This window comes from Hippoglossus stenolepis, chromosome 10, assembly GCF_022539355.2.
Source record: "Hippoglossus stenolepis isolate QCI-W04-F060 chromosome 10, HSTE1.2, whole genome shotgun sequence".
NCBI classification, from domain to species: domain Eukaryota; kingdom Metazoa; phylum Chordata; class Actinopteri; order Pleuronectiformes; family Pleuronectidae; genus Hippoglossus; species Hippoglossus stenolepis.
In genome coordinates this window covers 26,906,627-26,930,745 of record NC_061492.1, presented here as the reverse complement: position 1 = coordinate 26,930,745, position 24,119 = coordinate 26,906,627, and the positions used below count along the sequence as shown (strand labels likewise).

Sequence of the window (24,119 nt, the reverse complement as noted above, 5' to 3'; positions counted from 1 at the left end):
ACTAAAGACTTCCGTGGAGAGGAACAAACATGAGTTGAATATATTTTTGGCAGGCTTTGCTGTATGGCTGAGCCTTATGAAATTGTGAAAAGTCAAAGAGCTGTCTAGGTCAGAAATCAAGCGCCACAAAGGAGAGCTTGGGCGGAGGTGATAAGCAGCAGCCATTGTTATGCACACCTACGAACGGGGTACCACAACAAGTGAGATTTGTGCCAAGAGCTTGGCGTGACATCCAACACTTGGGGCTTATCGCTTCTCGGCCTTTGGCTAAGATCAATGTAGTATCTGTTCTTATCAGTTTAATATCTGATATGTCCCCTATATGAGGACTACATATTATAGCAGATTTTTGGCATGAGGGGCAGAAATTTGAGCTTGCCCTTTCTCCACGCATCGACCTAGCATTGCAGTGCCGCTGGGAACGGTGCACTCTGTTCTACCTTGTAGAAAACCAAACACTCAAACAATTGTCGCGTATCAAAAGTGAATTCTACACTGGCTCAATGAAACTGAGGTAACGGCCTGGCACACACAAGTGTGTGAAACCGCTCTGATGGCTCACTGCTTAGTGACGTGACCATGCACGGGTCACAATGAGCTTGAACTGGATTCCAAATTGAGTTAGAAGCGCTTGTCAAGAATGGAAACTTGCTTTCACTCAAGACCTTCTGGGAGACTTGGTGAGAAACCAGAGTCAGCATCTTTGGAGCGAATGTAAGTGGTTCAGGGATGTATTGCTTAGGCAGGCTTAAAAGCCAATCACAGTAGTCAGGCAGGAGGTAATAAAGACGTGTATAATTTTGGTTGGCAGATGGGGCGGTTGGGAATGTTGCATACTGGGATCTGACATGGAAAGCAAAGAGAGGCCTACCGTGAAGGTGGTGATCAGACCGAGAGGCTCCTCTGCTGCTACTTCCAACAGAGGGCCATGCTGACTCTGGTTTCTCTTCATAACGCACAAGTCTTTCGCCTTTACTAAAGACTCTTCCGTGAGAGGAACAAACATGAGTTGAATATTTTTTGCAGGCTTTGCTGTATGGCTGAGCCTTATGAAATTGTGAAAAGTCAAAGAGCTGTCTAGGTCAGAAATCAAGCCACAAAGGAGAGCTTGGGCGGAGGTGATAAGCAGCAGCCATTGTTATGCACACCTACGAACGGGTACCACAACAAGTGAGATTTGTGCCAAGAGCTTGGCGGGACATCCAACACTTGGGGCTTATCGCTTCTCGGCCTTTGGCTAAGATCAAGTGTAGTATCTGTTCTTATCAGTTTAATATCTGATATGTCCTCTATATGAGGACTACATATTGCCAGATTTTTGGCATGAGGGGCAGAAATTTGGAGCTTGCCTTTCTCTCCACGCATCGACCTAGCATTGCAGTGCCGCTGGGAACGGTGCACTCTGTTCTACCTTGTAGAAAACCAAACACTCAAACAATTGTCGCGTATCAAAAGTGAATTCTACACTGGCTCAATGAAACTGAGGTAACGGCCTGGCACACACAAGTGTGTGAAACCGCTCTGATGGCTCACTGCTTAGTGACGTGACCATGCACGGGGTCACAATGAGCTTGAACTGGATTCCAAATTGAGTTAGAAGCGCTTGTCAAGAATGGAAACTTGCTTTCACTCAAGACCTTCTGGGAGACTTGGTGAGAAACCAGAGTCAGCATTTTGGAGCGAATGTAAGTGGTTCAGGGATGTATTGCTTAGGCAGGCTTGAAAGCCAATCACAGTAGTCAGGCAGGAGGTACAAAGACGTGTATAATTTTGGTTGGCAGATGGGGCGGGTTGGGAATGCTGCATACTGGGATCTGACATGGAAAGCAAAGAGAGGCCTACCGTGAAGGTGGTGATGTGACCGAGAGGCTCCTCTGCTGTCTTCCAACAGAGGGCCATGCTGACTCTGGTTTCTCTTCATAACGCACAAGTCTTTCGCCTTTACTAAAGACTTCCGTGAGAGGAACAAACATGAGTTGAATATATTTTGGCAGGCTTTGCTGTATGGCTGAGCCTTATGAAATTGTGAAAAGTCAAAGAGCTGTCTAGGTCAGGAAATCAAGCGCCACAAAGGAGAGCTTGGGCGAGGTGATAAGCAGCAGCCATTGTTATGCACACCTACGAACGGGGTACCACAACAAGTGAGATTTGTGCCAAGAGCTAGGGACATCCAACACTGGGGCTTATCGCTCCTCGGCCTTTGGCTAAGATCAAGTGTAGTATCTGTTCTTATCAGTTTAATATCTGATATGTCCTCTATATGAGGACTACATATTAGCAGATTTTTGGCATGAGGGGCAGAAATTTGAGCTTGCTCCTTCTCTCCACGCATCGACCTAGCATTGCAGTGCCGCTGGAACGGTGCACTCTGTTCTTACTTGTAGAAAACCAAACACTCAAACAATTGTCGCGTATCAAAAGTGAATTCTACACTGGCTCAATGAAACTGAGGTAACGGCCTGGCACACACAAGTGTGTGAAACCGCTCTGATGGCTCACTGCTTTAGTGACGTGACCATGCACGGGGTCACAATGAGCTTGAACTGGATTCCAAATTGAGTTAGAAGCGCTTGTCAAGAATGGAAACTTGTTTCACTCAAGACCTTCTGGGAGACTTGGTGAGAAACCAGAGTCAGCATTTTGGAGCGAATGTAAGTGGTTCAGGGATGTATTGTTTAGGCAGGCTTAAAGCCAATCACAGTAGTCAGGGCAGGAGGTATAAAGACGTGTATAATTTTGGCTGGCAGATGGGGCGGGTTGGGAATGTTGCATACTGGGATCTGATGATGAAAGCAAAGAGAGGCCTACCGTGAAGGTGGTGATCAGACTGAGAGGCTCCTCTGCTGCCTCCAACAGAGGGCCATGCTGACTTGGTTTCTCTTCATAACGCACAAGTCTTTCGCCCTTTACTAAAGACTTCCGTGGAGAGGAACAAACATGAGTTGAATATATTTTTGGCAGGCTTTGCTGTATGGCTGAGCCTTATGAAATTGTGAAAAGTCAAAGAGCTGTCTAGGTCAGAAATCAAGCGCCACAAAGGAGAGCTTGGGCGGAGGTGATAAGCAGCAGCCATTGCTATGCACACCTACGAACGGGGTACCACAACAAGTGAGATTTGTGCCAAGAGCTTGGCGTGGACATCCAACACTTGGGGCTTATCGCTTCTCGGCCTTGGCTAAGATCAAGTGTAGTATCTGTTCTTATCAGTTTAATATCTGATATGTCCTCTATATGAGGACTACATATTAGCAGATTTTTGGCATGAGGGGCAGAAATTTGGAGCTTGCTCCTTTCTCTCCACGCATCGACCTAGCATTGCAGTGCCGCTGGGAACGGTGCACTCCGTTCCTACCTTGTAGAAAACCAAACACTCAAACAATTGTCGCGTATCAAAAGTGAATTCTACACTGGCTCAATGAAACTGAGGTAACGGCCTGGCACACACAAGTGTGTGAAACCGCCTGATGGCTCACTGCTTAGTGACGGACCATGCACGGGGTCACAATGAGTTTGAACTGGATTCCAAATTGAGTTAGAAGCGTTTGTCAAGAATGGAAACTTGCTTCACTCAAGACCTTCTGGGAGACTTGGTGAGAAACCAGAGTCAGCATTTTGGAGCGAATGTAAGTGGTTCAGGGATGTATTGCTTAGGCAGGCTTAAAAGCCAATCACAGTAGTCAGGGCAGGAGGTAACAAAGACGTATAATTTGGTTGGCAGATGGGGGCGGTTGGGAATGTTGCATACTGGGATCTGACATGGAAAGCAAAGAGAGGCCTACCGTGAAGGTGGTGATCTGGACCGAGAGGCTCCTCTGCTGCCTCCAACAGAGGGCCATGCTGACTCTGGTTTCTCTTCATAACGCATGTCTTCGCCTTTACTAAAGACTTCCGAGTGAGAGGAACAAACATGAGTTGAATATATTTTGCAGGCTTTGCTGTATGGCTGAGCCTTATGAAATTGTGAAAAGTCAAAGAGCTGTCTAGGTCAGAAATCAAGCGCCACAAAGGAGAGCTTGGGCGAGGTGATAAGCAGCAGCCATTGTTATGCACACTCACGAACGGGTACCACAACAAGTGAGATTTGTGCCAAGAGCTTGGCGGACATCCAACACTTGGGGCTTATCGCCGCCTTTGGCTAAGATCAAGTGTAGTATCTGTTCTTATCAGTTTAATATCTGATATGTCCTCTATATGAGGACTACATATTAAGCAGATTTTTGGCATGAGGGGCAGAAATTTGGAGCTTGCTCCTTCTCTCCACGCATCGAATCTAGCATTGCAGTGCCGCTGGGAACGGTGCACTCTGTTCTACCTTTGTAGAAAACCAAACACTCAAACAATTGTCGCGTATCAAAAGTGAATTTACACTGGCTCAATGAAACTGAGGTAACGCCTGGCACACACAAGTGTGGAAACCGCTCTGATGGCTCACTGCATAGTGACGTGACCATGCACGGGGTCACAATGAGCTTGAACTGGATTCCAAATTGAGTTAGAAGCGTTTGTCAAGAATGGAAACTTGCTTTCACTCAAGACCTTCTGGGAGACTTGGTGAGAAACCAGAGTCAGCATTTTGGAGCGAATGTAGTGGTTCAGGATGTATTGCTTAGGCAGGCTTAAAAGCCAATCAGCAGTAGTCAGGGCAGGAGGTAATAAAGACGGTATAATTTGGTTGGCAGATGGGGGCGGGTTGGGAATGTTGCATACTGGGATCTGACATGGAAAGCAAAGAGAGGCTCTACCGTGAAGGTGGTGATCAGACCGAGAGGCTCCTCTGCTGCCTCCAACAGAGGGCCATGCTGACTCTGGTTTCTTCATAACGCACAAGTCTTTCGCCTTTTACTAAAGACTTCCGTGGAGAGGAACCAACATGAGTTGAATATATTTTTGGCAGGCTTTGCTGTATGGCTGAGCCTTATGAAATTGTGAAAAGTCAAAGAGCTGTCTAGGTCAGAAATCAAGCGCCACAAAGAGAGCTTGGGCGGAGGTGATAAGCAGCAGCCATTGTTATGCACACCACGAACGGGTACCACAACAAGTGAGATTTGTGCCAAGAGCTTGGCGTGACATCCAACACTTGGGGCTTATCGCTTCTCGGCCTTTTGGCTAAGATCAAGTGTAGTATCTGTTCTTATCAGTTTAATATCTGATATGTCCTCTATATGAGGACTACATATTAAGCAGATTTTTGGCATGAGGGGCAAATTTGCTTGCTCTTTCTCTCCACGCATCGACCTAGCATTGCAGTGTCGCTGGGAACGTGCACTCTGTTCTTACCTTGTAGAAAACCAAACACTCAAACAATTGTCAGCCAGACAAAAGTGAATTCTACACTGGCTCAATGAAACTGAGGAGTACGGCCTGGCACACACAAGTGTGTGAAACCGCTCTGATGGCTCACTGCTTAGTGATCCATGCACGGGTCACAATGAGCTTGAACTGGATTCCAAAATTGAGTTAGAAGCTTGTCAAGAATGGAAACTTGCTTTCACTCAAGACCTTCTGGGAGACTTGGTGAGAAACCAGAGTCAGCATTTTGTGGAGCGAATGTAAGTGGTTCAGGATGTGTATTGCTTAGGCAGGCTTAAAAGCCAATCACAGTAGTCAGGGCAGGAGGTAATAAAGACGTATAATTTTGTTGGCAGATGGGGGCGGTTGGGAATGTTGCATACTGGGATCTGACATGCGGAAAGCAAAGAGAGGCTCTACCGTGAAGGTGGTGACTGTGACCGAGAGGCTCCTCTGCTGCCTCCAACAAAGGCCATGCTGACTCTGGTTTTCTTCATAACGCACAAGTCTTTCGCCTTTACTAAAGACTTCCGTGGAGAGGAACAAACATGAGTTGAATATATTTTACAGGTAGGCTTTGCTGTATGGCTGAGCCTTATGAAATTGTGAAAAGTCAAAGAGCTGTCTAGGTCAGAAATCAAGCGCCACAAAGGAGAGCTTGGAGGAGGTGATACAGCAGCCATTGTTATGCACACCTACGAACGGGTACCACAACAAGTGAGATTTGTGCCAAGAGCTGGCGTGGACATCCAACACTTGGGGCTTATCGCTTCCGGCCTTTGGCTAAGATCATGTAGTATCTGTTCTTATCAGTTTAATATCTGATATGTCCTCTATATGAGGACTACATATTAGCAGATTTTTGGTAAGAGGCAGTAATTTGAGCTTGCTCCTTTCTCTCCACGCATCGACCTAGCATTGCAGTGCCGCTGGGAACGGTGCACTCTGTTCTTACCTGTAGAAAACCAAACACTCAAACAATTGTCGCGTATCAAAAGTGAATTTACACTGGCTCAATGAAACTGAGGTAACGGCCTGGCACACACAAGTGTGTGAAACCCCCTGATGGCTCACTGCTTAGTGACGTGACCATGCACGGGGCCAAAATGAGCTTGAACTGGATTCCAAATTGAGTTAGAAAGCGTTTGTCAAGAATGGAAACTTGCTTTCACTCAAGACCTTCTGGGAGACTTGGTGAGAAACCAGAGTCAGCATTTTGGAGCGAATGTAAGTGGTTCAGGGATGTATTTTTGCTTAGGCAGGCTTAAAAGCCAATCACAGTAGTCAGGGCAGGAGGTAATAAAGACGGTATAATTTTGGTTGGCAGATGGGGAGGGTTGGGAAATGTTGCATACTGGGATCTGACATGATGAAAGCAAAGAGAGGCCTACCGTGAAGGTGGTGATCAGACCGAGAGGCTCCTCTGCTGCTCTCCAACAGAGGGCCATGCTGACTCTGGTTTCTCTTCATAACGCATGTCTTTCGCCTTTACTAAAGACTCGTGGAGAGGAACAAACATGAGTTGAATATATTTTTGGCAGGCTTTGCTGTATGGCTGAGCCTTATGAAATTGTGAAAAGTCAAAGAGCTGTCTAGGTCAGAAATCAAGCGCCACAAAGGAGAGCTTGGAGGTGATAAGCAGCAGCCATTGTTATGCACACCTACGAACGGGTACCACAACAAGTGAGATTTGCCAAGAGCTTGACGTGGACATCCAACACTTGGGGCTTATCGTTCTCGGCCTTTGGCAAGATCATGTAGTATCTGTTCTTTTCAGCTTAATATCTGATATGTCCTATATGATATGGACTACATATTAAGCAGATTTTTGGCATGAGGGGCAGAAATTTGAGCTTGCTCCTTTCTCTCCACGCATCGACCTAGCATTCAGTAGTGCTGGGAACGGTGCACTCTGTTCTTACCTTGTAGAAAACCAAACACTCAAACAATTGTCACGTATCAAAAGTGAATTCTACACTGGCTCAATGAAACTGAGGTAACGGCCTGGCACACACAAGTGTGTGAAACCGCTTGATGGCTCACTGCTTAGTGACGTGACCATGCACGGGGGTCAAATGAGCTTGAACTGATTCCAAATTGAGTTAGAAAGGCTTGTCAAGAATGGAAACTTGCTTTCACTCAAGACCTTCTGGGAGACTTGGTGAGAAACCAGAGCAGCATTTTGGAGCGAATGTAAGTGGTTCAAGGATGTATTGCTTAGGCAGGCGAAAAGCCGAATCACAGTAGTCAGGCAGGAGGTAATAAAGACGTGTATAATTTTGGTGGCAGATGGGGGCGGGTTGGGAATGTTGCATACTGGGATCTGACATGGAAAGCAAAGAGAGGCCTCACCGTGAAGGTGGTGATCAGACCGAGAGGCTCCTCTGCTGTCTCCAACAGAGGGCCATGCTGACTCTGGTTTCTCTTCATAACGCACAAGCTCTTGCCTTTACTAAAGACTCGGAGAGGAACAAACATGAGTTGAATATATTTTGGCAGGCTTTGCTGTATGGCTGAGCCTTATGAAATTGTGAAAAGTCAAAGAGCTGTCTAGGTCAGAAATCAAGCGCCACAAAGGAGAGCTTGGGTGGAGGTGATAAGCAGCAGCCATTGTTATGCACACCTACGAACGGGGTACCACAACAAGTGAGATTTTTGCCAAGAGCTTGGGCGTGACATCCAACACTTGGGGCTTATCGCCTCGCCTTTTGGCTAAGATCAGTGTAGTATCGTGCTTATCAGTTTAATATCTGATATGTCCTCTATATGAGGACTACATATTAAGCAGATTTTTGGCATGGGGGCAGAAATTTGGAGCTTGCTCCTTTTTCTCCACGCACGACCTAGCATTGCAGTGCCGCTGGGAACGGTGCACTTGTTCTTACCTTGTAGAAAACCAAACACTCAAACAATTGTCTCGTATCAAAAGTGAATTCTACACTGGCTCAATGAAACTGAGGTAACGGCCTGGCACACACAAGTGTGTGAAACCGCTCTGATGGCTCACTGTTTAGTGACGTGACCATGCACGGGTCACAATGAGCTTGAACTGGATTCCAAATTGAGTTAGAAGCGTTTGTCAAGAATGGAAACTTGCTTTCACTCAAGACCTTCTGGGAGACTTGGTGAGAAACCAGAGTCAGCATTTTGAGCGAATGTAAGTGGTTCAGGGATGTATTGTTTAGGCAGGCTTAAAAGCCAATCACAGTAGTCGGGCAGGAGGTAATAAAGACGTATATAATTTTGGTTGGCAGATGGGGGGGGGTTGGGAATGTTGCATACTGGGATCTGACATGGAAAGCAAAGAGAGGCCTACCGTGAAGGTGGTGATCAGACCGAGAGGCTCCTCTGCTGCTCTCCAACAGAGGGCCATGCTGACTCTGGTTTCCTTCATAACGCACAAGTCTTTCCCCTTTACTGAAAGACTTCCTTGAGAGGAACAAACATGAGTTGAATATTTTTTGGCAGGCTTTGCTGTATGGCTGAGCCTTATGAAATTGTGAAAAGTCAAAGAGCTGTCTAGGTCAGAAATCAAGCGCCACAAAGGAGAGCTTGGGCGGAGGTGATAAGCAGCAGCCATTGTTATGCACACCTACGAACGGGTACCACAACAAGTGAGATTTGTGCCAAGAGCTTTGTGGACATCCAACACTGGGGCTTATCGCCTCGGCCTTTGGCTAAGATCAACAGTAGTATCTGTTCTTATCAGTTTAATATCTGATATGTCCTCTATATGAGGACTACATATTAAGCAGATTTTGCATGGGGGGCAGAAATTTGAGCTGCTCCTTTCTCTCCACGCATCGACCTAGCATTGCAGTGCCGCTGGGAACGGTGCACTCTGTTCTTACCTTGTAGAAAACCAAACACTCAAACAATTGTCGCGATCAAAAGTGAATTCTACACTGGCTCAATGAAACTGAGGTAACGGCCTGGCACACACAAGTGTGTGAAACCGCCTTGATGGCTCACTGCTTAGTGACGTGACCATGCACGGGGTCACAATGAGCTTGAACTGGATTCCAAATTGAGTTAGAAGCGTTTGTCAAGAATGGAAACTTGCTTTACTCAAGACCTTCTGGGAGACTTGTGAGAAACCAGAGTCAGCATTTTGGAGCGAATGTAAGTGGTTCAGGATGTATTGCTTAGGCAGGCTTAAAAGCCAATCACAGTAGTCAGGGCAGGAGGTAATAAAGACGTGTATAATTTTGGCTGGCAGATGGGGCGGGTTGGGAAATGTTGCATACTGGGATCTGACATGCGGAAAGCAAAGAGAGGCCTACCGTGAAGGTGGTGACTAGACCGAGAGGCTCCTCTGCTGCTCTCCAACAGAGGGCCATGCTGACTGTCTGGTTTCTCTTCATAACGCACAAGTCTTTCGCCTTTACTAAAGACTTCCGTGGAGAGGAACAAACATGAGTTGAATATATTTTTGGCAGGCTTTTGTATGGCTGAGCCTTATGAAATTGTGAAAAGTCAAAGAGCTGTCTAGGTCAGAAATCAAGCGCCACAAAGGAGAGCTTGGGCGGAGGTGATAAGCAGCAGCCATTGTTATGCACACCTACGAACGGGGTCCACAACAAGTGAGATTTGTGCCAAGAGCTTGGCGTGGACATCCAACACTTGGGGCTTATCGCCTTCGTGGCTAAGATCAAGTGTAGTATCTGTTCTTATCAGTTTAATATCTGATATGTCCTCTATGAGGACTACATATTAAGCAGATTTTGGCATGAGGGGCAGAAATTTGAGCTTGCTCCTTTCTCCATGCATCGACCTAGCATTGCAGTGCCGCTGGGAACGGTGCACTCTGTTCTACCTTGTAGAAAACCAAACACTCAAACAATTGTCGCGTATCAAAAGTGAATTCTACACTGGCTCAATGAAACTGAGGTAACGGCCTGGCACACACAAGTGTGTGAAACCTCTGATGGCTCACTGCTTAGTGACTGACCATGCACGGGTCACAATGAGCTTGAACTGGATTCCAAATTGAGTTAGAAGCGTTTGTCAAGAATGGAAACTTGCTTTCACTCAAGACCTTCTGGGAGACTTGGTGAGAAACCAGAGTCAGCATTTTGGAGCGAATGTAAGTGGTTCAGGATGTATTGCTTAGGCAGGCTTAAAAGCCAATCACAGTAGTCAGGGCAGGAGGTAATAAAGACGTGTATAATTTTGGTTGGCAGATGGGGGCGGTTGGGAATGTTGCATACTGGGATCTGACATGAAAGCAAAGAGAGGCCTACCGTGAAGGTGGTGATTCAGACCGAGAGGCCCTCTGCTGCTCCATCCAACAGAGGGCCATGCTGACTCTGGTTTCTCTTCATAACGCACATGTCTTTCGCCTTTACTAAAGACTTCGTGGAGAGGAACAAACATGAGTTGAATATATTTTTGGCAGGCTTTGCTGTATGGCTGAGCCTTATGAAATTGTGAAAAGTCAAAGAGCTGTCTAGGTGAAATCAAGCGCCACAAAGGAGAGCTTGGGCGGAGGTGATAAGCAGCAGCCATTGTTATGCACACCTACGAATACCTACCACAACAAGTGAGATTTGTGCCAAGAGTTTGGCATGGACATCCAACACTTGGGGCTTATCTTCTCGGCTTGGCTAAGATCAAGTGTAGTATCTGTTCTTATCAGTTTAATATCTGATATGTCCTCTATATGAGGACTATTACGCAAGATTTTTGGCACATGAGGGGCAGAAATTTGAGCTTGCTCCTTTCTCCACGCATCGACCTAGCATTGCAGTGCCGCTGGGAACGTGCACTCTGTTCTCACCTTGTAGAAAACCAAACACTCAAACAATTGTCGCGTATCAAAGTAAATCTACACTGGCTCAATGAAACTGAGGTAACGCCTGGCACACACAAGTGTGTGAAACCGCTCTGATGGCTCATCCTTAGTGACGGACCATGCACGGGGTCACAATGAGCTTGAACTGGATTCCAAATTGAGTTAGAAGCGTTTGTCAAGAATGGAAACTTGCTTTCACTCAAGACCTTCTGGGAGACTTGGTGAGAAACCAGAGTCAGCATTTTGGAGCGAATGTAAGTGGTTCAGGATGTATTGCTTAGGCAGGCTTAAAAGCCAATCACAGTAGTCAGGGCAGGAGGTAATAAAGACGTGTATAATTTTGGTCGGCAGATGGGGGCGGGTTGGGAATGTTGCATACTGGGATCTGACATGGAAGCAAAGAGAGGCCTACCGTGAAGGTGGTGACAGTGACCGAGAGGCTCCTCTGCTGCTCTCCAACAGAGGGCCATGCTGACTCTGGTTTCTCTTCATAACGCACAAGTCTTTCGCCTTTTACAAAGACTTCCGTGGAGAGGAACAAACATGAGTTGAATATATTTTGGCAGGCTTTGCTGTATGGCTGAGCCTTATGAAATTGTGAAAAGTCAAAGAGCTGTCTAGGTCAGGAAATCAAGCGACAAAGGAGAGCTTGGGCGAGGTGATACAGCAGCCATTGTTATGCACACTCACGAACGGGTACCACAACAAGTGAGATTTGTGCCAAGAGCTTGGCGTGACATCCAACACTTGGGGCTTATCGCCTCGGCCTTTGGCTAAGATCAAGTGTAGTATCTGTTCTTATCAGTTTAATATCTGATATGCCTCTATATGAGGACTACATATTAAGCAGATTTTTGCATGAGGGGCAGAAATTTGGAGCTTGCTCCTTTCTCTCCACGCATCGACCTAGCATTGCAGTGCCGCTGGGAACGGTGCACTCTGTTCTACCTTGTAGAAAACCAAACACTCAAACAATTGTCGCGTATCAAAAGTGAATTCTACACTGGCTCAATGAAAGTGAGGTAACGGCCTGGCACACACAAGTGTGTGAAACCGCCTGATGGCTCACTGCTTAGTGACGTGACCATGCACGGGTCACAATGAGTGAACTGGATTCCAAATTGAGTTAGAAGCGTTTGTCAAGAATGGAAACTTGCTTTCACTCAAGACCTCTGGGAGACTTGGTGAGAAACCAGAGTCAGCATTTTGGAGCGAATGTAAGTGGTTCAGGATGTATTGCTTAGGCAGGCTTAAAAGCCAATCACAGTAGTCAGGCAGGAGGTAATAAAGACGTGTATAATTTTGCTTGCAGATGGGGGCGGGTTGGGAATGTTGCATACTGGGATCTGACATGCGGAAAGCAAAGAGAGGCCTACCGTGAAGGTGGTGACTGTGACCGAGAGGCTCCTCTGCTGCTCTCCAACAGAGGGCCATGCTGACTGGTTTTTCATAACGCACAACTCTTTCGCCTTACTAAAGACTTCCGTGGAGAGGAACAAACATGAGTTGAATATATTTTTGGCAGGCTTTGCTGTATGGCTGAGCCTTATGAAATTGTGAAAAGTCAAAGAGCTGTCTAGGTCAGAAATCAAGCGCCACAAAGGAGAGCTTGGGCGGAGGGATAAGAGCAGCCATTGTTATGCACACCTACGAACGGGTACCACAACAAGTGAGATTTGTGCCAAGAGCTTGGCGTGGACATCCAACACTTGGGGCTTATCGCTTCCGGCCTTTTGGCTAAGATCAAGTGTAGTATCTGTTCTTATCAGTTTAATATCTGATATGTCCTCTATATGAGGACTACATATTAAGCAGATTTTTGGCATGAGGGGCAGAAATTTGGAGCTTGCTCCTTTCTCTCCACGCATCGACCTAGCATTGCAGTGCCGCTGGGAACGGTGCACTCTGTTCTTACCTTGTAGAAAACCAAACACTCAAACAATTGTCGCGGATCAAAAGTGAATTCTACACTGGCTCAATGAAACTGAGGTACCGGCCTGGCACACACAAGTGTGTGAAACCGCTCTGATGGCTCACTGCTTAGTGACGTGACCATGCACGGGGTCACAATGAGCTTGAACTGGATTCCAAATTGAGTTAGAAGCGCTTGTCAAGAATGGAAACTTGCTTTCACTCAAGACCTTCTGGGAGACTTGGTGAGAAACCAGAGTCAGCATTTTGGAGCGAATGTAAGTGGTTCAGGGATGTATTGCTTAGGCAGGCTTAAAAGCCAATCACAGTAGTCAGGGCAGGAGGTAATAAAGACGGTATAATTTGGTTGGCAGATGGGGGCGGGTTGGGAATGTTGCATACTGGGATCTGACATGAAAGCAAAGAGAGGCCTACCGTGAAGGTGGTGATCAGACCGAGAGGCTCCTCTGCTGCTCTCCAACAGAGGGCCATGCTGACTCTGGTTTTCTTCATAACGCACAAGTCTTTCGCCTTTACTAAAGACTTCCGTGGAGAGGAACAAACATGAGTTGAATATATTTTTGGCAGGCTTTGCTGTATGGCTGAACCTTATGAAATTGTGAAAAGTCAAAGAGCTGTCTAGGTCAGAAATCAAGCGCCACAAAGGAGAGCTTGGGCGGAGGTGATAAGGCAGCCATTGTTATGCACACCTACGAACGGGGTACCACAACAAGTGAGATTTGTGCCAAGAGCTTGGCGTGACATCCAACACTTGGGGCTTATCGCTTTCGGCCTTTGGCTAAGATCATGTAGTATCTGTTCTTATCAGTTTAATATCTGATATGTCCTCTATATGAGGACTACATATTAAGCAGATTTTTGGCATGAGGGGCAGAAATTTGGAGCTTGCTCCTTTCTCTCCACGCATCGACCTAGCATTGCAGTGCCGCTGGGAACGGTGCACTCTGTTCTTACCTTGTAGAAAACCAAACACTCAAACAATTGTCGCGTATCAAAAGTGAATTCTACACTGGCTCAATGAAACTGAGGTAACGGCCTGGCACACACAAGTGTGTGAAACCGCTCTGATGGCTCACTGCTTAGTGACGTGACCATGCACGGGGTCACAATGAGCTTGAACTGGATTCCAAATTGAGTTAGAAGCGTTTGTCAAGAATGGAAACTTGCTTTCACTCAAGACCTTCTGGGAGACTTGGTGAGAAACCAGAGTCAGCATTTTGGAGCGAATGTAAGTGGTTCAGGGATGTATTGCTTAGGCAGGCTTAAAAGCCAATCACAGTAGTCAGGCAGGAGGTAATAAAGACGTGTATAATTTTGGTTGGCAGATGGGGGCGGTTGGGAATGTTGCATACTGGGATCTGACATGGAAAGCAAAGAGAGGCCTACCGTGAAGGTGGTGATGAGACCGAGAGGCTCCTCTGCTGCTCCCCAACAGAGGGCCATGCTGACTCTGGTTTCTCTTCATAACGCACAAGTCTTTCGCCTTTACTAAAGACTTCCGTGAGAGGAACAAACATGAGTTGAATATATTTTGGCAGGCTTTGCTGTATGGCTGAGCCTTATGAAATTGTGAAAAGTCAAAGAGCTGTCTAGGTCAGAAATCAAGCGCCACAAAGGAGAGCTTGGGCGGAGGGATAAGCAGCAGCCATTGTTATGCACACCTACGAACGGGTACCACAACAAGTGAGATTTGTGCCAAGAGCTTGGCGTGACATCCAACACTTGGGGCTTATCGCCTCGGCCTTTGGCTAAGATCAGTAGTATCTGTTCTATCAGTTTAATATCTGATATGTCCTCTATATGAGGACTACATATTAAGCAGATTTTTGGCATGAGGGGCAGAAATTTGAGCTTGCTCCTCTCTCCACGCATCGACCTAGCATTGCAGTGCCGCTGGGAACGGTGCACCTGTTCTTACCTTGTAGAAAACCAAACACTCAAACAATTGTCGCATCAAAAGTGAATTCTACACTGGCTCAATGAAACTGAGGTAACGGCCTGGCACACACAAGGTGTGAAACCGCTCTGATGGCTCACTGCTTAGTGACGGACCATGCACGGGGTCACAATGAGCTTGAACTGGATTCCAAATTGAGTTAGAAGCGTTGTCAAGAATGGAAACTTGCTTTCACTCAAGACCTTCTGGGAGACTTGGTGAGAAACCAGAGTCAGCATTTTGGAGCGAATGTAAGTGGTTCAGGGATGTATTGTTTAGGCAGGCTTAAAAGCCAATCACAGTAGTCAGGGCAGGAGGTAATAAAGACGTGTATAATTTTGGTTGGCAGATGGGGGCGGTTGGGAATGTTGCATACTGGGATCTGACATGAAAGCAAAGAGAGGCCTACCGTGAAGGTGGTGATCAGACCGAGAGGCTTCTCTGCTGCTCTCCAACAGAGGGCCATGCTGACTTGGTTTCTCTTCATAACGCACAAGCCTTTCGCTTTACTAAAGACTTCTGTGGAGAGGAACAAACATGAGTTGAATATATTTTTGGCAGGCTTTGCTTATGGCTGAGCCTTATGAAATTGTGAAAAGTCAAAGAGCTGTCTAGGTCAGAAATCAAGCGCCACAAAGGAGAGCTTGGGCGGAGGTGATAAGCAGCAGCCATTGTTATGCACACCTACGAACGGGTACCACAACAAGTGAGATTTGTGCCAAGAGCTTGGCATGGACATCCAACACTTGGGGCTTATCGCTTCCCCGGCCTTTGGCTAAGATCATGTAGTATCTGTTCTTATCAGTTTAATATCTGATATGTCCTCTATATGAGGACTACATATTAAGCAGATTTTGGCATGAGGGGCAGAAATTTGAGCTTGCTCCTTTCTCTCCACGCATCGACCTAGCATTGCAGTGCCGCTGGGAACGGTGCACTCTGTTCTTACCTTGTAGAAAACCAAACACTCAAACAATTGTCGCGTATCAAAAGTGAATTCTACACTGGCTCAATGAAACTGAGGTAACGGCCTGGCACACACAAGGTGTGAAACCGCTCTGATGGCTCACTGCTTAGTGACGTGACCATGCACGGGGTCACAATGAGCTTGAACTGATTCCAAATTGAGTTAGAAGCGTTTGTCAAGAATGGAAACTTGCTTTCACTCAAGACCTTCTGGGAGACTTGGTGAGAAACCAGAGTCAGCATTTTGGAGCGAATGTAAGTGGTTCAGGGATGTATTGCTTAGGCAGGCTTAAAAGCCAATCACAGTAGTCAGGGCAGGAGGTAATAAAGACGTGTATAATTTTGCTGGCAGATGGGGGAGGGTTGGGAATGTTGCATACTGGGATCTGACATGGAAAGCAAAGAGAGGCCTACCGTGAAGGTGGTGATCAGACCGAGAGGCTCCTCTGCTGCTCTCCAACAGAGGGCCATGCTGACTCTGGTTTCTCTTCAAAACCACAAGTCTTTCGCCTTTTACTAAAGACTTCCGTGGAGAGGAACAAACATGAGTTGAATATATTTTGGCAGGCTTTGCTGTATGGCTGAGCCTTATGAAATTGTGAAAAGTCAAAGAGCTGTCTAGGTCAGAAATCAAGCGCCACAAAGGAGAGCTTGGGCGGAGGTGATAAGCAGCAGCCATTGTTATGCACACCTACGAACGGGGTACCACAACAAGTGAGATTTGTGCCAAGAGCTTGGCGTGACATCCAACACTTGGGGCTTATCGCTCGGCCTTTGGCCAAGATCATGTAGTATCTGTTCTTATCAGTTTAATATCTGATATGTCCTCTATATGAGGACTACATATTAAGCAGATTTTTGGCATGAGGGGCAGAAATTTGGAGCTTGCTCCTTTCTCTCCACGCATCGACCTAGCATTGCAGTGCCGCTGGGAACGGTGCACTCTGTTCTTACCTTGTAGAAAACCAAACACTCAAACAATTGTCGCGGATCAAAAGTGAATTCTACACTGGCTCAATGAAACTGAGGTAACGGCCTGGCACACACAAGGTGTGAAACCGCTCTGATGGCTCACTGCTTAGTGACGTGACCATGCACGGGTCACAATGAGCTTGAACTGGATTCCAAATTGAGTTAGAAGCGTTTGTCAAGAATGGAAACTTGCTTTCACTCAAGACCTTCTGGGAGACTTGGTGAGAAACCAGAGTCAGCATTTTGGAGCGAATGTAAGTGGTTCAGGGATGTATTGTTTAGGCAGGCTTAAAAGCCAATCACAGTAGTCAGGGCAGGAGGTAATAAAGACGTGTATAATTTTGGTTGGCAGATGGGGGCGGGTTGGGAATGTTGCATACTGGGATCTGACATGCGGAAAGCAAAGAGAGGCTCACGTGAAGGTGGTGATCTGACCGAGAGGCTCCTCTGCTGCTCTCCAACAGAGGGCCATGCTGACTCTGGTTTCTCTTCATAACGCACAAGTCTTTCGCCTTTACTAAAGACTTCCGTGGAGAGGAACAAACATGAGTTGAATATATTTTTGGCAGGCTTTGCTGTATGGCTGAGCCTTATGAAATTGTGAAAAGTCAAAGAGCTGTCTAGGTCAGAAATCAAGCGCCACAAAGGAGAGCTTGGGCGGAGGTGATAAGCAGCAGCCATTGTTATGCACACCTACGAACGGGGTACCACAACAAGTGAGATTTGTGCCAAGAGCTTACGTGACATCCAACACTTGGGGCTTATCGCCTCGGCCTTTGGCCAAGATCAAGTGTAGTATCTGTTCTTATCAGTTTAATATCTGATATGTCCTCTATATGAGGACTACATATTAGCAGATTTTTGGCATGAGGGGCAGAAATTTGAGCTTGCTCCTTTCTCTCCACGCATCGACCTAGCATTGCAGTGCCGCTGGGAACGGTGCACTCTGTTCTTACCTTGTAGAAACCAAACACTCAAACAATTGTCGCGATCAAAAGTGAATTCTACACTGGCTCAATGAAACTGAGGTAACTGCCTGGCACACACAAGTGTGTGAAACCGCCTGATGGCTCACTGCTTAGTGACGTGACCATGCACGGGTCACAATGAGCTTGAACTGATTCCAAATTGAGTTAGAAGCGTTTGTCAAGAATGGAAACTTGCTTTCACTCAAGACCTTCTGGGAGACTTGGTGAGAAACCAGAGTCAGCATTTTGGAGCGAATGTAAGTGGTTCAGGGATGTATTGCTTAGGCAGGCTTAAAAGCCAATCACAGTAGTCAGGCAGGAGGTAATAAAGACGTGTATAATTTTGGTTGGCAGATGGGGGCGGGTTGGGAATGTTGCATACTGGGATCTGACATGGGAAAGCAAAGAGAGGCCTACCGTGAAGGTGGTGACTCAGACCGAGAGGCTCCTCTGCTGCTCTCCAACAGAGGGCCATGCTGACTCTGGTTTCTCTTCATAACGCACAAGTCTTTCGCCTTTACTAAAGACTTCGTGGAGAGGAACAAACATGAGTTGAATATATTTTGGCAGGCTTTGCTGTATGGCTGAGCCTTATGAAATTGTGAAAAGTCAAAGAGCTGTCTAGGTCAGAAATCAAGCGCCACAAAGGAGAGCTTGGGCGGAGGTGATAAGCAGCAGCCATTGTTATACACCTACGAACGGGTACCACAACAAGTGAGATTTGTGCCAAGAGCTTGGCGTGGACATCCAACACTTGGGGCTTATCGCCTCGGCCTTTTGGCTAAGATCAAGTGTAGTATCTGTTCTTATCAGTTTAATATCTGATATGTCCTCTATATGAGGACTACATATTAAGCAGATTTTTGGCATGAGGGGCAGTAATTTGGAGCTTGTCCTTTCTCTCCACGCATCGACCTAGCATTGCAGTGCCGCTGGGAACGGTGCACTCTGTTCTTACCTTGTAGAAAACCAAACACTCAAACAATTGTCGCGTATCAAAAGTGAATTCTACACTGGCTCAATGAAACTGAGGTAACGGCTGGCACACACAAGTGTGTGAAACCGCTCTGATGGCTCACTGTTTAGTGACGTGACCATGCACGGGTCACAATGAGCTTGAACTGGATTCCAAATTGAGTTAGAAGCGTTTGTCAAGAATGGAAACTTGCTTTCACTCAAGACCTTCTGGGAGACTTGGTGAGAAACCAGAGTCAGCATTTTGGAGCGAATGCAAGTGGTTCAGGGATGTATTGTTTAGGCAGGCTTAAAAGCCAATCACAGTAGTCAGGGCAGGAGGTAATAAAGACGTATAATTTTGGTTGGAGATGGGGGGGGTTGGGAATGTTGCATACTGGGATCTGACATGGAAAGCAAAGAGAGGCCTACCGTGAAGGTGGTGATCAGACCGAGAGGCTCCTCTGCTGCTCTCCAACAGAGGGCCATGCTGACTCTGGTTTCTTCATAACGCACAAGTCTTTCGCCTTTACTAAAGACTTCCGTGGAGAGGAAAACAAACATGAGTTGAATAATTTTTGGCAGGCTTGCTGTATGGCTGAGCCTTATGAAATTGTGAAAAGTCAAAGAGCTGTCTAGGTCAGAAATCAAGCGCCACAAAGGAGAGCTTGGGCGGAGGTGATAGCAGCAGCCATTGTTATGCACACCTACGAACGGGGTACCACAACAAGTGAGATTTGTGCCAAGAGCTTGGCGTGGACATCCAACACTTGGGGCTTATCGCTCGGCCTTTGGCTAAGATCAAGTGTAGTATCTGTTCTTATCAGTTTAATATCTGATATGTCCTCTATATGAGGACTACATATTAAGCAGATTTTTGGCAAGGGGCAGAAATTTGGAGCTTGCTCCTTTCTCTCCACGCATCGACCTAGCATTGCAGTGCCGCTGGGAACGGTGCACCTGTTCTTACCTTGTAGAAAACCAAACACTCAAACAATTGTCGCGTATCAAAAGTGAATTCTACACTGGCTCAATGAAACTGAGGTAACGGCCTGGCACACACAAGTGTGTGAAACCGCTCTGATGGCTCACTGTTTAGTGACGTGACCATGCACGGGGTCACAATGAGCTTGAACTGGATTCCAAATTGAGTTAGAAGCGTTTGTCAAGAATGGAAACTTGCTTTCACTCAAGACCTTCTGGGAGACTTGGTGAGAAACCAGAGTCAGCATTTTGGAGCGAATGTAAGTGGTTCAGGGATGTATTGCTTAGGCAGGCTTAAAAGCCAATCACAGTAGTCAGGCAGGAGGTAATAAAGACGTGTATAATTTTGGTTGGCAGATGGGGGCGGGTTGGGAATGTTGCATACTGGGATCTGACATGTGAAAGCAAAGAGAGGCCTACCGTGAAGGTGGTGACTCAGACCTGAGAGGCTCCTCTGCTGCTCTCCAACAGAGGGCCATGCTGACTTGGTTTCTTCATAACGACAAGTCTTTCGCTTTACTAAAGACTTCGTGGAGAGGAACAAACATGAGTTGAATATATTTTGGCAGGCTTTGCTGTATGGCTGAGCCTTATGAAATTGTGAAAAGTCAAAGAGCTGTCTAGGTCAGAAATCAAGCGCCACAAAGGAGAGCTTGGGCGGAGGTGATAAGCAGCAGCCATTGTTATGCACACCTACGAACGGGGTACCACAACAAGTGAGATTTGTGCCAAGAGCTTGGCGGACATCCAACACTTGGGGCTTATCGCCTCGGCCTTTGGCTAAGATCATGTAGTATCTGTTCTTATCAGTTTAATATCTGATATGTCCTCTATATGAGGACTACATATTAAGCAGATTTTGGCATGAGGGGCAGAAATTTGGAGCTTGCTCCTTTCTCTCCACGCATCGACCTAGCATTGCAGTGCCGCTGGGAACGGTGCACTCTGTTCTTACCTTGTAGAAAACCAAACACTCAAACAATTGTCGCGGATCAAAAGTGAATTCTACACTGGCTCAATGAAACTGAGGTTACGGCCTGGCACACACAAGTGTGTGAAACCGCTCTGATGGCTCACTGCTTAGTGACGTGACCATGCACGGGGTCACAAATGAGCTTGAACTGGATTCCAAATTGAGTTAGAAGCGCTTTGTCAAGAATGGAAACTTGCTTTCACTCAAGACCTTCTGGGAGACTTGGTGAGAAACCAGAGTCAGCATTTTGGAGCGAATGTAAGTGGTTCAGGGATGTATTGCTTAGGCAGGCTTAAAAGCCAATCACAGTAGTCAGGCAGGAGGTAATAAAGACGTGTATAATTTTGCTTGGCAGATGGGGGGCGGGTTGGGAATGTTGCATACTGGGATCTGACATGGAAAGCAAAGAGAGGCCTACCGTGAAGGTGGTGACTCAGACCGAGAGGCTCCTCTGCTGCTCTCCAACAGAGGGCCATGCTGACTCTGGTTTTCTTCATAACGACAAGTCTTTCGCCTTTACTAAAGACTTCCGTGGAGAGGAACAAACATGAGTTGAATATATTTTTGGCAGGCTTTGCTGTATGGCTGAGCCTTATGAAATTGTGAAAAGTCAAAGAGCTGTCTAGGTCAGAAATCAAGCGCCACAAAGGAGAGCTTGGGCGGAGGTGATAAGCAGCAGCCATTGTTATGCACACCTACAAACGGGGTACCACAACAAGTGAGATTTGTGCCAAGAGCTTGGCGTGGACATCCAACACTTGGGGCTTATCGTCTCGGCCTTTTGGCTAAGATCAATGTAGTATCTGTTCTTATCAGTTTAATATCTGATATGTCCTCTATATGAGGACTACATATTAAGCAGATTTTTGGCATGAGGGGCAGAAATTTGAGCTTGCTCCTTTCTTCCACGCATCGACCTAGCATTGCAGTGCCGCTGGGAACGGTGCACTCTGTTCTTACCTTGTAGAAAACCAAACACTCAAACAATTGTCGCGTATCAAAAGTGAATTCTACACTGGCTCAATGAAACTGAGGTAACGGCCTGGCACACAAGTGTGTGAAACCGCTCTGATGGCTCACTGCTTAGTGACGTGACCATGCACGGGGTCACAATGAGCTTGAACTGGATTCCAAATTGAGTTAGAAGCGTTTGTCAAGAATGGAAACTTGCTTTCACTCAAGACCTCTGGGAGACTTGGTGAGAAACCAGAGTCAGCATTTTGGAGCGAATGTAAGTGGTTCAGGGATGTATTGCTTAGGCAGGCTTAAAAGCCAATCACAGTAGTCAGGGCAGGAGGTAATAAAGACGTGTATAATTTTGGTTGGCAGATGGGGCGGGTTGGGAATGTTGCATACTGGGATCTGACATGGAAAGCAAAGAGAGGCCTACCGTGAAGGTGGTGATGAGACCGAGAGGCTCCTCTGCTGCTCTCCAACAGAGGGCCATGCTGACTCTGGTTTCTCTTCATAACGCACAAGTCTTTCGCCTTTACTAAAGACTTCCGTGGAGAGGAACAAACATGAGTTGAATATATTTTTGGCAGGTTTTGCTGTATGGCTGAGCCTTATGAAATTGTGAAAAGTCAAAGAGCTGTCTAGGTCAGGAAATCAAGCGCCACAAAGGAGAGCTTGGGCGGAGGTGATAAGCAGCAGCCATTGTTATGCACACCTACGAACGGGGTACCACAACAAGTGAGATTTGTGCCAAGAGCTTGGCGTGACATCCAACACTTGGGGCTTATCGCTTCCTCGGCCTTTGGCTAAGATCAAGTGTAGTATCTGTTCTTATCAGTTTAATATCTGATATGTCCTCTATATGAGGACTACATATTAACAGATTTTTGGCATGAGGGGCAGAAATTTGAGCTGTCCTTTCTCTCCACGCATCGACCTAGCATTGCAGTGTCGCTGGGAACGGTGCACTCTGTTCTTACCTTGTAGAAAACCAAACACTCAAACAATTGTCGCGTATCAAAAGTGAATTCTACACTGGCTCAATGAAACTGAGGTAACGGCCTGGCACACACAAGTGTGTGAAACCGCTCTGATGGCTCACTGCTTAGTGACGTGACCATGCACGGGGTCACAATGAGCTTGATGGATTCCAAATTGAGTTAGAAGCGCTTGTCAAGAATGGAAACTTGCTTTCACTCAAGACCTTCTGGGAGACTTGGTGAGAAACCAGAGTCAGCATTTTGGAGCGAATGTAAGTGGTTCAGGGATGTATTGCTTAGGCAGGCTTAAAAGCCAATCACAGTAGTCAGGCAGGAGGTAATAAAGACGTGTATAATTTTGGTTGGCAGATGGGGGCGGGTTGGGAATGTTGCATACTGGGATCTGACATGGAAAGCAAAGAGAGGCCTACCGTGAAGGTGGTGATCAGGACCGAGAGGCTCCTCTGCTGCCTCCAACAGAGGGCCATGCTGACTCTGGTTTCTCTTCATAACGCACAAGTCTTTCGCCTTTACTAAAGACTTCGTGGAGAGGAACAAACATGAGTTGAATATATTTTTGGCAGGCTTTGCTGTATGGCTGAGCCTTATGAAATTGTGAAAAGTCAAAGAGCTGTCTAGGTCAGAAATCAAGCGCCACAAAGGAGAGCTTGGGCGGAGGTGATAAGCAGCAGCCATTGTTATGCACACCTACGAACGGGTACCACAACAAGTGAGATTTGTGCCAAGAGCTTGCTTGACATCCAACACTTGGGGCTTATCGCTTCTCGGCCTTTGGCTAAGATCATGTAGTATCTGTTCTTATCAGTTTAATATCTGATATGTCCTCTATATGAGGACTACATATTAGCAGATTTTTGGCATGAGGGGCAGAAATTTGAGCTTGTCCTTTCTTCCACGCATCGACCTAGCATTGCAGTGCCGCTGGGAACGGTGCACTCTGTTCTTACCTTTGTAGAAAACCAAACACTCAAACAATTGTCGCGTATCAAAAGTGAATTCTACACTGGCTCAATGAAACTGAGGTAACGGCCTGGCACACCAAGTGTGTGAAACCGCCTGATGGCTCACTGCTTAGTGACGTGACCATGCACGGGGTCACAATGAGCTTGAACTGGATTCCAAATTGAGTTAGAAGCGTTTGTCAAGAATGGAAACTTGCTTTCACTCAAGACCTTCTGGGAGACTTGGTGAGAAACCAGAGTCAGCATTTTGGAGCGAATGTAAGTGGTTCAGGGATGTATTGCTTAGGCAGGCTTAAAGCCAATCACATACAGGCAGGAGGTAATAAAGACGTGTATAATTTTGGTTGGCAGATGGGGGCGGGTTGGGAATGTTGCATACTGGGATCTGACATGAAAGCAAAGAGAGGCCTACCGTGAAGGTGGTGATCAGACGA

At 46.6% G+C, this 24,119-nt stretch overlaps 43 non-coding genes and 4 pseudogenes across 43 annotated transcripts; all 47 read left to right on the top strand.

The window, feature by feature from the left end:
- Positions 1-248: 248 nt before the first annotated feature.
- Positions 249-435, top strand: LOC124852847. The gene has a single exon (XR_007033268.1). It is a non-coding gene; the product is annotated as a U2 spliceosomal RNA (small nuclear RNA).
- A 497-nt stretch (positions 436-932) lies between these two features.
- LOC124853903 lies at positions 933-1,047 on the top strand. Its single transcript, XR_007034227.1, has one exon. It is a non-coding gene; the product is annotated as a U5 spliceosomal RNA (small nuclear RNA).
- A 171-nt stretch (positions 1,048-1,218) lies between these two features.
- LOC124852653 lies at positions 1,219-1,406 on the top strand. Its single transcript, XR_007033076.1, has one exon. It is a non-coding gene; the product is annotated as a U2 spliceosomal RNA (small nuclear RNA).
- A 495-nt stretch (positions 1,407-1,901) lies between these two features.
- Positions 1,902-2,011, top strand: LOC124853728. The gene has a single exon (XR_007034067.1). It is a non-coding gene; the product is annotated as a U5 spliceosomal RNA (small nuclear RNA).
- Positions 2,012-2,185: 174 nt separating this feature from the next.
- Positions 2,186-2,372, top strand: LOC124852804. The gene has a single exon (XR_007033227.1). It is a non-coding gene; the product is annotated as a U2 spliceosomal RNA (small nuclear RNA).
- A 494-nt stretch (positions 2,373-2,866) lies between these two features.
- Positions 2,867-2,978, top strand: LOC124853392. The gene has a single exon (XR_007033735.1). It is a non-coding gene; the product is annotated as a U5 spliceosomal RNA (small nuclear RNA).
- A 179-nt stretch (positions 2,979-3,157) lies between these two features.
- LOC124854290 lies at positions 3,158-3,346 on the top strand. The gene has a single exon (XR_007034534.1). It is a non-coding gene; the product is annotated as a U2 spliceosomal RNA (small nuclear RNA).
- Positions 3,347-4,119: 773 nt separating this feature from the next.
- LOC124852796 lies at positions 4,120-4,307 on the top strand. The gene has a single exon (XR_007033219.1). It is a non-coding gene; the product is annotated as a U2 spliceosomal RNA (small nuclear RNA).
- Positions 4,308-4,800: 493 nt separating this feature from the next.
- LOC124853489 lies at positions 4,801-4,911 on the top strand. The gene has a single exon (XR_007033830.1). It is a non-coding gene; the product is annotated as a U5 spliceosomal RNA (small nuclear RNA).
- A 175-nt stretch (positions 4,912-5,086) lies between these two features.
- Positions 5,087-5,271, top strand: LOC124852709. Its single transcript, XR_007033132.1, has one exon. It is a non-coding gene; the product is annotated as a U2 spliceosomal RNA (small nuclear RNA).
- A 496-nt stretch (positions 5,272-5,767) lies between these two features.
- LOC124853858 lies at positions 5,768-5,883 on the top strand. The gene has a single exon (XR_007034191.1). It is a non-coding gene; the product is annotated as a U5 spliceosomal RNA (small nuclear RNA).
- Positions 5,884-6,054: 171 nt separating this feature from the next.
- LOC124852947 lies at positions 6,055-6,238 on the top strand. The gene has a single exon (XR_007033363.1). It is a non-coding gene; the product is annotated as a U2 spliceosomal RNA (small nuclear RNA).
- A 501-nt stretch (positions 6,239-6,739) lies between these two features.
- LOC124853894 lies at positions 6,740-6,847 on the top strand (annotated as a pseudogene).
- Positions 6,848-7,017: 170 nt separating this feature from the next.
- LOC124853022 lies at positions 7,018-7,205 on the top strand. Its single transcript, XR_007033432.1, has one exon. It is a non-coding gene; the product is annotated as a U2 spliceosomal RNA (small nuclear RNA).
- Positions 7,206-7,982: 777 nt separating this feature from the next.
- Positions 7,983-8,169, top strand: LOC124852992. The gene has a single exon (XR_007033405.1). It is a non-coding gene; the product is annotated as a U2 spliceosomal RNA (small nuclear RNA).
- Positions 8,170-8,664: 495 nt separating this feature from the next.
- LOC124854044 lies at positions 8,665-8,774 on the top strand. The gene has a single exon (XR_007034316.1). It is a non-coding gene; the product is annotated as a U5 spliceosomal RNA (small nuclear RNA).
- A 173-nt stretch (positions 8,775-8,947) lies between these two features.
- On the top strand, positions 8,948-9,134 carry LOC124852960. The gene has a single exon (XR_007033376.1). It is a non-coding gene; the product is annotated as a U2 spliceosomal RNA (small nuclear RNA).
- A 499-nt stretch (positions 9,135-9,633) lies between these two features.
- LOC124853606 lies at positions 9,634-9,743 on the top strand. The gene has a single exon (XR_007033946.1). It is a non-coding gene; the product is annotated as a U5 spliceosomal RNA (small nuclear RNA).
- Positions 9,744-9,921: 178 nt separating this feature from the next.
- Positions 9,922-10,100, top strand: LOC124852973 (annotated as a pseudogene).
- A 493-nt stretch (positions 10,101-10,593) lies between these two features.
- On the top strand, positions 10,594-10,704 carry LOC124853745. The gene has a single exon (XR_007034084.1). It is a non-coding gene; the product is annotated as a U5 spliceosomal RNA (small nuclear RNA).
- A 174-nt stretch (positions 10,705-10,878) lies between these two features.
- On the top strand, positions 10,879-11,062 carry LOC124852959. Its single transcript, XR_007033375.1, has one exon. It is a non-coding gene; the product is annotated as a U2 spliceosomal RNA (small nuclear RNA).
- Positions 11,063-11,555: 493 nt separating this feature from the next.
- On the top strand, positions 11,556-11,666 carry LOC124853495. Its single transcript, XR_007033837.1, has one exon. It is a non-coding gene; the product is annotated as a U5 spliceosomal RNA (small nuclear RNA).
- Positions 11,667-11,837: 171 nt separating this feature from the next.
- LOC124852687 lies at positions 11,838-12,026 on the top strand. The gene has a single exon (XR_007033109.1). It is a non-coding gene; the product is annotated as a U2 spliceosomal RNA (small nuclear RNA).
- A 493-nt stretch (positions 12,027-12,519) lies between these two features.
- Positions 12,520-12,625, top strand: LOC124854052 (annotated as a pseudogene).
- A 176-nt stretch (positions 12,626-12,801) lies between these two features.
- Positions 12,802-12,992, top strand: LOC124854136. The gene has a single exon (XR_007034385.1). It is a non-coding gene; the product is annotated as a U2 spliceosomal RNA (small nuclear RNA).
- Positions 12,993-13,488: 496 nt separating this feature from the next.
- LOC124853677 lies at positions 13,489-13,599 on the top strand. Its single transcript, XR_007034017.1, has one exon. It is a non-coding gene; the product is annotated as a U5 spliceosomal RNA (small nuclear RNA).
- Positions 13,600-13,775: 176 nt separating this feature from the next.
- Positions 13,776-13,963, top strand: LOC124852732. The gene has a single exon (XR_007033155.1). It is a non-coding gene; the product is annotated as a U2 spliceosomal RNA (small nuclear RNA).
- A 497-nt stretch (positions 13,964-14,460) lies between these two features.
- Positions 14,461-14,570, top strand: LOC124853727. Its single transcript, XR_007034066.1, has one exon. It is a non-coding gene; the product is annotated as a U5 spliceosomal RNA (small nuclear RNA).
- Positions 14,571-14,744: 174 nt separating this feature from the next.
- Positions 14,745-14,928, top strand: LOC124852963. Its single transcript, XR_007033379.1, has one exon. It is a non-coding gene; the product is annotated as a U2 spliceosomal RNA (small nuclear RNA).
- A 491-nt stretch (positions 14,929-15,419) lies between these two features.
- LOC124853760 lies at positions 15,420-15,528 on the top strand. Its single transcript, XR_007034099.1, has one exon. It is a non-coding gene; the product is annotated as a U5 spliceosomal RNA (small nuclear RNA).
- Positions 15,529-15,706: 178 nt separating this feature from the next.
- On the top strand, positions 15,707-15,894 carry LOC124852872. Its single transcript, XR_007033291.1, has one exon. It is a non-coding gene; the product is annotated as a U2 spliceosomal RNA (small nuclear RNA).
- Positions 15,895-16,390: 496 nt separating this feature from the next.
- On the top strand, positions 16,391-16,501 carry LOC124853556. The gene has a single exon (XR_007033898.1). It is a non-coding gene; the product is annotated as a U5 spliceosomal RNA (small nuclear RNA).
- A 178-nt stretch (positions 16,502-16,679) lies between these two features.
- On the top strand, positions 16,680-16,865 carry LOC124852816. Its single transcript, XR_007033238.1, has one exon. It is a non-coding gene; the product is annotated as a U2 spliceosomal RNA (small nuclear RNA).
- A 498-nt stretch (positions 16,866-17,363) lies between these two features.
- LOC124853415 lies at positions 17,364-17,475 on the top strand. The gene has a single exon (XR_007033758.1). It is a non-coding gene; the product is annotated as a U5 spliceosomal RNA (small nuclear RNA).
- Positions 17,476-17,650: 175 nt separating this feature from the next.
- Positions 17,651-17,839, top strand: LOC124852789. Its single transcript, XR_007033212.1, has one exon. It is a non-coding gene; the product is annotated as a U2 spliceosomal RNA (small nuclear RNA).
- A 495-nt stretch (positions 17,840-18,334) lies between these two features.
- On the top strand, positions 18,335-18,444 carry LOC124853744. The gene has a single exon (XR_007034082.1). It is a non-coding gene; the product is annotated as a U5 spliceosomal RNA (small nuclear RNA).
- Positions 18,445-18,618: 174 nt separating this feature from the next.
- On the top strand, positions 18,619-18,809 carry LOC124854415. Its single transcript, XR_007034659.1, has one exon. It is a non-coding gene; the product is annotated as a U2 spliceosomal RNA (small nuclear RNA).
- A 493-nt stretch (positions 18,810-19,302) lies between these two features.
- LOC124853828 lies at positions 19,303-19,412 on the top strand. Its single transcript, XR_007034164.1, has one exon. It is a non-coding gene; the product is annotated as a U5 spliceosomal RNA (small nuclear RNA).
- A 178-nt stretch (positions 19,413-19,590) lies between these two features.
- On the top strand, positions 19,591-19,776 carry LOC124854422. The gene has a single exon (XR_007034666.1). It is a non-coding gene; the product is annotated as a U2 spliceosomal RNA (small nuclear RNA).
- A 500-nt stretch (positions 19,777-20,276) lies between these two features.
- Positions 20,277-20,381, top strand: LOC124854077 (annotated as a pseudogene).
- Positions 20,382-20,556: 175 nt separating this feature from the next.
- LOC124852805 lies at positions 20,557-20,744 on the top strand. The gene has a single exon (XR_007033228.1). It is a non-coding gene; the product is annotated as a U2 spliceosomal RNA (small nuclear RNA).
- A 502-nt stretch (positions 20,745-21,246) lies between these two features.
- On the top strand, positions 21,247-21,356 carry LOC124853847. The gene has a single exon (XR_007034180.1). It is a non-coding gene; the product is annotated as a U5 spliceosomal RNA (small nuclear RNA).
- Positions 21,357-21,533: 177 nt separating this feature from the next.
- On the top strand, positions 21,534-21,722 carry LOC124854408. Its single transcript, XR_007034652.1, has one exon. It is a non-coding gene; the product is annotated as a U2 spliceosomal RNA (small nuclear RNA).
- Positions 21,723-22,217: 495 nt separating this feature from the next.
- On the top strand, positions 22,218-22,329 carry LOC124853472. Its single transcript, XR_007033814.1, has one exon. It is a non-coding gene; the product is annotated as a U5 spliceosomal RNA (small nuclear RNA).
- Positions 22,330-22,508: 179 nt separating this feature from the next.
- LOC124852854 lies at positions 22,509-22,696 on the top strand. Its single transcript, XR_007033275.1, has one exon. It is a non-coding gene; the product is annotated as a U2 spliceosomal RNA (small nuclear RNA).
- Positions 22,697-23,192: 496 nt separating this feature from the next.
- LOC124853645 lies at positions 23,193-23,303 on the top strand. The gene has a single exon (XR_007033985.1). It is a non-coding gene; the product is annotated as a U5 spliceosomal RNA (small nuclear RNA).
- Positions 23,304-23,479: 176 nt separating this feature from the next.
- LOC124852891 lies at positions 23,480-23,664 on the top strand. The gene has a single exon (XR_007033308.1). It is a non-coding gene; the product is annotated as a U2 spliceosomal RNA (small nuclear RNA).
- Positions 23,665-24,119: the final 455 nt, after the last annotated feature.